Source organism: Lycium ferocissimum, unplaced genomic scaffold (genome assembly GCF_029784015.1).
Source record: "Lycium ferocissimum isolate CSIRO_LF1 unplaced genomic scaffold, AGI_CSIRO_Lferr_CH_V1 ctg4444, whole genome shotgun sequence".
NCBI lineage: Eukaryota > Viridiplantae > Streptophyta > Magnoliopsida > Solanales > Solanaceae > Lycium > Lycium ferocissimum.
In genome coordinates, this window is record NW_026725670.1 from 24,064 (window position 1) to 35,520 (window position 11,457).

General features: G+C 31.3%; 1 long non-coding RNA gene across 3 annotated transcripts; it reads right to left on the reverse strand.

Moving 5' to 3' along the window:
• Positions 1-5,252: 5,252 nt before the first annotated feature.
• On the reverse strand, positions 5,253-10,158 carry LOC132044408 (uncharacterized). Of its 3 annotated transcripts, XR_009412177.1 has the most exons (7): positions 9,837-10,155; positions 9,338-9,375; positions 8,715-8,837; positions 7,795-8,311; positions 6,879-7,115; positions 6,305-6,404; positions 5,253-5,639 (listed from the first exon to the last, which is right to left on the reverse strand). It is a non-coding gene; the product is annotated as an uncharacterized LOC132044408 (long non-coding RNA). The 3 variants fall into 3 exon arrangements; XR_009412175.1 differs by having other exon boundaries at positions 6,879-8,311; positions 9,837-10,157; XR_009412176.1 differs by lacking the exon at positions 9,338-9,375 and having other exon boundaries at positions 6,879-8,311; positions 9,837-10,158.
• Positions 10,159-11,457: the final 1,299 nt, after the last annotated feature.

An 11,457-nucleotide genomic window follows, 5' to 3' on the forward strand; every position in this document is an offset into this window, starting at 1 on the left:
AGAACAACATTTATACTTATGAAAGTGTACACTCAACTTGCATCTCCATCTCTTTTTGTTTCTCTATCTCTCCCCTCTCTCTTTCCTTTCCCCGCTTCGTGGCTAACCTCTTCACCCAAAACTTTAAAAATATGGAATAGAGCAAAATGAATCTCAGAATCACAGGTGTCGTGACTTTAACACGGGTTTAAAACCGGTTTTTTTATTACTATAGTCTACACATATAGGCTATAGCTAAATGGAACCTCAAAAATTAGGCAAATATATTACTATATACATTCTGCTTCAAATACGGAGAAGCTCACGTTTGATTTCATATTTCTCACTTTTCAGTAAAACTGAATTAGTGTATTTGCAGAAGATAGCGACAAATAAATAAATAGGAAAGCAAGAAACTTGTGCACTTGAATGTAGTATAATTACATATATGCAGATGGACAATGGTTTTGCTATTTCTGTCTGACTTAGTTTCTCTATCCTTCTATTTAAACTAAGGAATTCTCATAACAATGTGTGCAGTCACATCTCACATGTACTTTTGCATTTGAAATTAGACCAAGTTGCTCTCCTACTGGAAATATATACATGCATCTCTACTTGTGATAGTACTGTGTCGAAAATTTCCTCTGTTTGTCAAAGTTAACGGTGTTAAGTTCAAATTAGGTTGAAGGATTAAAACTACATACCTTATTTAATTAAAGGTTGAACGTGCTTAGTGCAATAACGCAAGGACTAAAATCACAATTAGCAATAACTTAGGGATGAAAACCACCATTTCCCCTTATTTAATTAGCATGTCAACTGTTGATTATTTTCTTATGAATTGAAAGATGGATTAATTTATAAACTCTAAGTTCAAATTGCAGATAATGACAAATGTTTAGAAAAAATACTTATCTTAAATGTTAAATTAATCAAAGATACTTTTTCCAACTCTAATTCTAGTGAAAGATAAGTTTTAATAATTAGAGTAGATTGATACAATTTGTTGATTTGTTGACTGATTAAATAGTAAATAAGCCTACATTATCATTATCTTATTTTTTTGGAGAATATATAAAATTAGCTATTAATTGACATTACAAACTGAAAATGTTGTTGAAAGTAGAGAACACTGACAAGACTCTTTCAATGAACTATAGATTATCGTATTATAACATTGATTTTAAATAGGGGTGTACATGGACCGGGTTGGTTCGGATTTTTTAAACACCAAATCAAACCAATTGCGTCGGGTTTTAAAATTTATACACCAAACCAAACCAATAAAATTCGGGTTTTTCAACCTCGGGTTTTCTCGAGTTGTTCGGTTTTCTCGGATTTTTCGGTTTTTTTTTTCCAGAATAGTCTTGATACAAAACATATAACTTTTATTTTAAATATTTCTTTAGTCCTAGTAAAATACAATTATACAATTAAGGTGTTTCTTAAGAAAATAATACAAAATGTGAGAAGAGTGATGACATTGTATTAAAATATTCAACAAAAGCTAATATAATCGGTTAAAATAAATATTGCTAATTAACAAGCCATAAAAGAAAATGACCATAATCTAAAAATACTAAGTCATGCTAAAATAAGTATTAATTATATGACAAAGAAAAAAAACTTAAGTTATGTATTTTTACTCTCTAAATCAATTATGCAAAACTAAAGAATAGATATCCAACATTATTGTCATTTCTAGTGGTAAATTGAATTTCTTTTGTTAGGATTAGTGTTGAGTTAGTTTTGGTTTGGACTTTATTTGAGTTACTAACATCCATAGGATATAAAACTTATTGACATTCAAAATTCTAAGTTCAAGCTTGAATAATATGATAATAGATAAAAAATTACGAAAAAAATTTAAGAAATATTTATAAATTACTTTACAAATAAATATTTTTATGTCGGGTTGGTTTGGTTCGGTTTGACTTTTTTTAGTTAAAACCAAACCAAACCAATTATGGTCGGGTTTTTTTTTTTTAACACCAAACCAAGTCAAACCAAACCACTAGTCGGGTTTTTTTCTCGGTTTGACTCGGTTTATCGGTTTGGTGCGGTTTGTCGGTTTACTTTGTACACCCCTAATTTTAAGTGTAAGACTCTTTCAGGATAGAGTCAAATATTTGATACATAGCTTATCGCTCAAAATTGTATTTGTGCTGTCCATTTGAAATTCAAAAACTACCATCTTTATCTTTTATTTAAAATTTAAAATCGATGTTATCATATAGCTAATTAAAATTTGTCCTAAAATTGTCAAGTGATTTTTTCTCACTCGGCCTAACTACACTGCATATATATATATATATATATATATATATGGGCACACACACTTTAAATTATGGTTAAAGATCACTCATGGTATCTGAGCTCCAATTACATAAAAACATTTTGCCACTTAACGGGAGCCCGTGGTCATCACCACATCTCACCGGTGACCTATGATATCTACCACATTTTAGAGCAATTTAAATAAAGGGAACAAAACAAAATAAATGAGCAAAGTCTACCCAGGATTCTTTATTATTCTATGGTGTGTTGAAAGAAAGTAACAGACTTAACAGCCCTTTTGAGTAATGAAATGCAACTATATATAGATGGTACTTTACCATGTCTTTTTATTTTGTAGCAACAATTTCATAGAGAAAGAACTATATAGGTTGTCTTGTTACGGAACATGCGATAATCACAGGATAAACGCTTTCATATTTCATAGCATATTGGTTTGAATCACCTTGAAATGAATCCTTGAGTCATGAACTTTTCAACAAAAATCAGGGTGATATAATACATAACGTAGCTATTGTCTCTTATTTCAATCCTAATTTTGAGTAATGAAATGCAATTATATATAGATGGTATTTTACCATGTCTTTTTATTTTGTAGCAACAATTTCATAGAGAAAGAACTATATAGGTTGTCTTGTTACGGAACATGCGATAATCACATGATACACACTTTCATATTTCATAGCATATTGGTTTGAATCACCTTGAAATGAATTCTTGAGTCATGAACTTTTCAACAAAAATCAGGGTGATATAATACATAAGGTAGCTATTGTCTCTTATTTCAATCCTAATTTTGAGTAATGAAATGCAACTATATATAGATGGTATTTTACCATGTCTTTTTATTTTGTAGCAACAATTTCATAGAGAAAGAACTATATAGGTTGTCTTGTTACGGAACATGCAATAATTACAGGATAAACGCTTTCATATTTCATAGCATATTGGTTTGAATCACCTTGAAATGAATCCTTGAGTCGTGAACTTTTCAACAAAAATCAGGGTGATATAATACATAACGTAGCTATTGTCTCTTATTTCAATCCTAATTTTGAGTAATGAAATGCAACTATATATAGATGATATTTTACCATGTCTTTTTATTTTGTAGCAACAATTTCATAGAGAAAGAACTATATAGGTTGTCTTGTTACGGAACATGCGATAATCACAGGATAAACGCTTTCATATTTCATAGCATATTGGTTTGAATCGCCTTGAAATGAATCCTTGAGTCATGAACTTTTCAACAAAAATCAGAGTGATATAATACATCACGTAGCTATTGTCTCTCATTTCAATCCTAATAGTACACTCCTACACTTGACCTAGATAATAAAATAAGCTAATCCAATATTTTTTTTGAATTACTTCAAATCTAGAATACTTTTATATCCACAAAGGATTTACCGAAAATCTAAATAGAAAAACGGAAAAGAAAAATGGCTCACTGTAAAAAAGCACGAATTTCTGGATTTTGCAACAATGACTAATTATGTATGTGTTACATTATTGAGGTTTTGTTTAGAATTTGAGAAAAATCACATCAATGTAAATTAAATAAGTATTAAAAAAATATGAATGTTATCAATAAGTGTGTTTGCTGCGAAGGAAAATGTTTCGACATAAAATATTTTTTTGGAAAATATCTCTAGTAAAATAAGTTATTTTCTTACATATGTTTTTGACTTTGGTAAGTAAATAAAAATATTGTCCCAAGTACATTTATGTATAATCATGCCTATGCATAACTTCTTGATCATTATGTTTGGATATTGTGCAAAAGAAGTGTAAAAAGTTTGCCTCTCCCTTGTTAATATATATGGTGTTAACTCGTACCCCAGAGTGAAGATACTTCTCCTGAAATTAGATATTAAAATCATACTATTCTACCATTGATGAAATAATTCAAAAGTATTGGTAGTAATATATATTTATAGAGTTGATTGCATATATTAAAAATACAACAAATATAAATATATATCTTCATTTTGTGAAATTGATGGAGATGCATAAAAAGGAGAAACTATGTTCCTTCCACCAAATCGTCGGTCAAGTTGTATCAATGTGTATACTTGAAGTGAAAAACCAAGAAGTGATTGTTACATTTCTTGTAATAATCATAATAAATTCAGTAAAATATAGTTGGCTGTTTGTGCGAAACTCCAAACAATTCGCTGAGAATTAATGTTAAAAAATAAAATAAAGATGTTTCTTCAATATATTACCACTATCTTAAATTAAATTAAAATTCAGCAATGATAAGCACTAAGAGTAAAGAAATTGATACATACCAAAGTAGTCCAAAGAAAATTCTAATTCTACAGATCTGTTTCTAGACAATAAAAGTAACATGAACCGAAACTGAAAGGGAAAAGGAATGGAGAGTACAGTACCTCTAGTTGTAAAATTGAAAGACGGATAACTTCTACTTGTACGTATCTTCTTCCACTACTTCTTTCTGTAGCAGTTTTAAAATTGGCAACCAAATAAGGGGTAGTTGGTACAAAGGAGTAAAAAACGTTTGTAGTATCCTCTTTTTATGAATGTGGAGTGCCTTTTTTTTTATTTTTTGTGTGTGTGTGTTTAAAAATTGAATTTTTATGATGATTACACTTGTCATCCTAATAATTTTTTGTCTATCCTACTATTTATACTAGTACACGTACCCACGCGATGCGCGGATTGATTTTTTTTTTTTTTTTTTTTTTTTTTAATTTTAAAAGTGGAGAGATATAATAGAAATATATGTATATGAACCGTGTGTTACATATTGCGAAATTTTTACTCTCAATTTTTTGGACCATTCTGAAGTGCTCACCTCCAAATAGCATAGTCACTGTTGCTCGCACGCCAGTCCCAAATAAGCTACACCAAGGAACTTAAGTGTCCACTGTAACAGAGTTTACTATGAAACACAATTATATAAAAAGTCAATTCCTAAGAAAAAGTGTAAATACATAAGCATTCAGTGAAGTTAGACAGATAAAATATATTTGATGACTCAAAATCATTCAAACCATTTGACATGAATGGATGTGCATTTCTACCTTTAGACACTACAGTTCAATAATCAATACAAACTAATGTATATGGGTGTTGTGTGGCAGTATCACAACACTAAATCCGCAATTTAAATATTTCTGCTTGATTTCGGTGAGGGCATCAGATCATCAAATTACATGGGATTTGATGATTGATTGAGTGGGCATAGTGTCCTTGTGGAATTAACTTGCTGAAAGTTTGCTTAGAAGTCTACAAAGTAGTACGATCTTTAGGCTTTTCAAACTATGACTTTCCACTCTCGTTTGTACTTCCACTTCATCTTGTTGATGCATAATTATCGGTGCTCCTCTTACCTAAAAATATTTATCACTTGTATTAACACAAGGAGGTCTAAGAGTATTGTTATATAAATCTAGGTATCTACTGGTTTACTACCAAGAGAGTCGTCAGATTGGCACCAAATCAAATAAATGGAGAATTAAGTGTATATATGATGCAAAAGGCATATATGTGAAGCAGTGTAAGGACGACTCTTACAAATGATTCATTCATGCCCATCCTAGTCAGCTCATCAATTAGCCATCTCTCTGATATGTGGCTACCAATACCCATTCTTATCTTAATTTGGGATTTAGCTTACTATTCATCCATAAAAAATTAACTTTATTAAAACTGTGACTGGTAGGACATATAGCTAGAAACTTTGTGAGCATTGGTTGCACAAAGTCAAAACCTTTATCTCATTTCCTATCTCAAAAGTAAGGTTTATGTGTTGATTAATTCCATATCGTGCTGCATCATTTGCAACTTGGGAGCTAAATCATGATAAAAAAGAGGTCAATTTTTGATTAAAAGCTGTTTGTATAGGCTAAGTTTAAAGGATAAAGTTTATAGTGAAAAGAAACACTTGAAAAAGAAAATTCTCCTAAATAGCTTAAATGGCATAGCTAATAAGAGGATGAAACAATCCTCGAAGAATTTGATCACAAAGAAGCAGCTTATAATCGTGGTTACTTACAGACTCATTCTTGCAAGAGCTCGATTCAACCTCACTATGGCCACACAGTAATTTATATTACTGTTGCCTTGCCATTTTCATTTGATTGCCGCCTCATATCCTTAAGAAGGTAACAAAAGAAGCAGATATCAGTGAGAGATGTACATCATTTTCAGAATCAAGAAAGGATTGTACTCAAATGCTGCTGGAAATCTAATTCTGAACAATCCCCATAGTGATCCAGTTGATATAGTTACCTATCTAATATTGACATAATTTTCTTGTTACATTGGGGCTGCAGAATCTGACTTTCGCGGATGGCAATTGTTCTTAGAATTACGACGACGGTGAAGTGCATAACTTTAAGCCATATTAAGAACCAACCTTTTCAGCCAATTATACTCCTTAGAAGTTCTAGTGTCATCCCTAGATACTTCATTAGGTAAAATAGATGGGGCTATTCCTTAGTTCATTAGATTACGGATGGCAGTCGCACGTGGATGGACAAAACATGTCGTTAAACACGATATGTGTAGGAATTAAAAGGGGAAACAATCATAATGGAGTCAAAATGTGTTAAGCCTTAAAATACTACCTCCATTATCAGCCTCGGAACTTCATTCACCCTTATATGTGCTTAGCTCAAAATTAGTGTTTGCCGCCCTTCCATTGCACTTTATAGCAGCGTTATGTACGCCCTGAGCCAAATACCAAGTCCTGTAAATGTTGAAAGCGTAAATGACATAACATAAAAGGGAGGGGGAGAGTCAAGTTATGATCATTAGACCTTGCAGCTTCCAGCATGTTGTTAATCTGTCCAAGATAGATATACCTACAGGCATATATCCAATTACACAATATTCCTTCTTCTTTATATAATTTGTATAACGGCATAATATACCAAGAAAGCTTTTTAACAGTTATGTCGCTTATTATTGAATATGCGAGGCTTCTCCCTCTTAGGAAAGCAGCTGTAGTACATAAAGTTTGTCCCCTGAGAAAGATTAACTATATCATATAACAGCTAATCTAACTGATTCTTGACCCCAATTATGTGACTATTTATATCTGAGTGTGCTTGTATTAATGTATCTGACTCATATGTTTTTCAACTATAAATCCTATTCACCAGAAAGATTAATTGACATCTTTTTCTGACTTCAGACGCGGCATAGGAGCCAAAAGGCAATATTAGAATAACATTCATAATTGAGAACATAAGAAGTCAACAACATAAGGCTTTACGCAAAGGAGTAACATAGAGTATTCCTCCAAGAACAACTCCTAGTGGATTCTCATCGGCAGCCAAGCAATTGGTAGTAAGCTGAAAAGCTGTTACAACTGCTAAAAATTAGGAGCTATTTCAGAAGTTAGTGTATCTCTTCATTGAAAATGCTTGTAATTTACTCAAAAGTTGTTAAAGAGATAGGGTCCATATGTTTTTTAATCCAATATGAAATTGTAAAACTCCTGCGATAGTTCAAAACGTAGAGAGACTGATGAAGCAGTACCGTCTAGGGTCGTCCCCATGCTGTTTATGAAAAGTTTTGAATGTCCCATACTATATTCCGTGGTTTGGCTGCTTGTGGTGCTTTGCAAGGTGTAAAGAAAGCTTCTTGGTAGACAACATCCTTGCTTTCTTAATTTCAAGAATTAGTAGTCTACGTATGAAAGATCTACTAGATTTCATATACTAAAGCCAAGTAGATTACAATAAGACAGGTTTTCTATTTCAGGAGTTGTCACAGTTTTTCCAAATAAATTGTCATGTTACAATCTGTAGCTCGTCCCATATCCGTAGTTCGACTGTGCTAGTAGACGACTTTCATATCTGTTGAGTAAACATCACGATATCCTGATGTTGTGGGCAAGGGGTCTCCCTATAGGGAATTTTTTCGAACATAAGCATCACTTGAGAAAAAGTGAACTATAGCTCGTCCCACATCCGGAGTTCGATTGTGCTAGTATACGATTTTCATATCCGTTGAGTAAATAACACCAAATGTTGGTGTTATGGGCAAGGTCTCCCTGTAGGAAATTTTTTCAAACATAAACATCACTTGAGAAAATGTGAACTAACAGAAATTGCATACAGTAGTTGTATCAACAAATCAAATTCTAGTCCTATATAGCTTTAAATTTGTCATATAGTAATATATATCAAATTGAGATGCTTTTGAGATAAAGTTTTGCAAGTCTCATTATGTGAAGCTGTTCAAACAGTGCAAACGACACAGAATGCTAAACAAAATAAATTGATCAAAACAGAAAGTCAACATACAGCATAGTCGTCACTGAGTAATTCAACATTATTTGTCTGGATCTAAACATCAAAGTGATTCATGAAAGTAAATTGTCCAAGATTGTTTAGTTTCTCCACCAAAAATCTACAACATTAACATGAATATACATATGCGAAGAGTGAACTTACCCTGATTTCCTGAGAAAGTGCCAAGGCTAATCGGGTTCTGATACTCTGGTTCAGCATTCGATTTCGCCGGTGAAAGAGATTGACATTTCTACTTCCCTCTAGCTAGCCACCACTCTGGTTCACCTGAGAAAATTATACATCATAGAATAGGTTAGGACAAAGAAAATGTATACATTAGTGATACTTCTTCCTGCTTCCTTCAAGCTTCCATTGTTACAAAAGAATATTAAAAAAATGACATATAAGCTTAAAGCATAGACATCAAGTAACAAAAACATCTAGAAGACACTTATAGCATTCATATAATTAGAGAAATAATATTCTCACATCCATTAATAAAAGAAAGATCAAGTGAAAAGTCATCTGCTAATTAAGCATGGGTTGTTGATAGTTAGGCTTTATCTCCTTCCTTCTTGCCAAAATTACTTTGTCAATGCAAAATCACATGGGAATCATGATTACATTTATTTATAGCTAAGTTTTTTTGTTGACACAAAGGTATTAGACAACGATAATACAAATCGAAATGTACATGAAAGCAAATGAGAATTATGTCAAAAGCCATTCTTTAAAGTAACGACATCTTGCTTACTGATGTTGTGTAGTAGTAATAAATAATATACCTCTTGGTATGTTGAATGATGTGCAAGTCATAGCACTCCTGCGTGAAAAAGGAAAAGAAACAAAACTTGTTTTAGTTACTTTAGGCATATTATCAAACAACCTACATATAGTAGAACCTACACCCATGTACGAAGAATTTTCATAAGAGGTGTTTGATCAATTTATCAAGTTCCTCAAAAATTAACAAAGAAACACGAACAAAAACACCCAAAAAAACACTATGTATCATCCATCAAACAATACAAAATGGTACACTTAATCATTGAGAAGAAAAGAAGAAAAAAGACACAAATCCAAGACTCAGAAGTAGAATGAAGACATCAAAACCAGTAATCTCTAAGAAATATAGAATCAAAGGTTTATATAGTAGTAATAACGCAACACCAGGTCAAAAATACAGTGCAAAGACACGAAGAATATAATTTACAATTACTGACGTTCATGCAAGCTTCTAGCAAAAAGTTATATCCAAAAGAATGGGAACTAAGATATACCCACCAAATTGTGGTTACAGCAATAGAAATCAAAAGAGTTATTCACTTCAATAGAGATAGTGAGAGAGGCTTTGACGGTTGAAACTGAAAGTTAATTTCTGGGGTTTGGGACATGGGAAGTTAACTTGGAGGTTTGGAATTTTTTTTATTTTTATACGCTCCTTGCATTTTTCTTTTGCCTTTGCAGTTTCTTTATTTTTTACTTTGCTGAGTAATTTACTCATTGCAGTTTTTTTTTTTTACTGTTGTGATTTTTGTTTTTTATTTTGATTTAAAAAACTTTTAAATTCTGATTTTTGTGGTGATCACACTTGTCATGTATTGTTCTTTTGCCTCTCCTATTATAGGGATAAGGCACCGTTACCCACCTGAACTATACTCGAATTTGCTACGACACACCTTACCTTTCCCAGGGTCCTATTACCCCCCTAAACTTATTTAAAACGGAATAATTACCCCCCTAAACGCCGACGCCCACTTCATATGGGAGAGTGACATACACTCTCCTTCTTGCACACATGTGTATTTATTTGTTTTTTTTTTTTTTAAATTTTTTCAAATTTACGTGTCATTTTTTTAAAATAAAAATAAAAAACTGAATTTTCATTAAAAAAAAATGAGTTTTAAAACCCGTCTTTTTTTTTTAATTTGAAAATTTGATTTTTTAAACCCATTTTAAAAAAAAAAAACTAAAAACATGGATTAAAAAACTGAATTTTCTTTTAAAAAAAGGATTTTTAAAACCCTTTTAAAAAAAAAAATTGAAAATTTGTTTTTTTTTTAAAACCCGTTTTTGAAAAAGAAAAAAAAAACTGAAAAATGATTTATTTTTTTTTAAATATGGAAAAATGGATTTGTTAAAAATATGGAAAACTTGATTATTTTTTTAAAATGTCTTAAAAAATCTTGATTTTCATGATTTCATTTTCTTAGGACACTTTTATTTTTCAAATAAAATCCGGAAAAGTGTTTTTCTTGTCAAAATGTGAAAAAAACTGAATTTTTATAAAATTTTGAAAAAATTAATTATTTTCTTAACATGTGGAAAACCCGTTTTTTAAAACTAAATGTGGAAGACTAGATTTATTTTCAAATTTTTAAGAAAATGCAGATTTTTAAGAAAAAAAAATTAAGTTTTCCTTTTTTTATGTTTCTCACTCTCTCAAAGAGAGTGAAACACACTTTCTTTGCCACATCGATTTAGGGGGTAATTATTCCATTTTAAATAAGTTTAGGAGGGTAATAGGGCCCAGGAAAAGGTAAGGTGTGTCGTAGTAAATTCGGGTATAGTTCAGGGGGTAATGGTGCCTTATCCCCTATTATATATAGATAGAAGAATAGTATTCGTACCCGCACGATGCGCGATCAGTATTAAAAAAATCATTAAAAATAATACATTTTCTCATACTTCTCATCTTTGAGTGTAAATCTGAGCAAATAATATGTGTATTCTAGTTTTAGTGATAAAAAAATAAGTCATCAGGAAAAAAACAAAAGCGGCACCTAAGATTGACAATTCTAGAATTGGATAATTTTCGAGAAGATCTTATATTTCTATTCTCACTTAAGTACTAAATCCTTAATAAAAACGAAAGGAAAATATTTTAATGAAAATTCGTTAATTT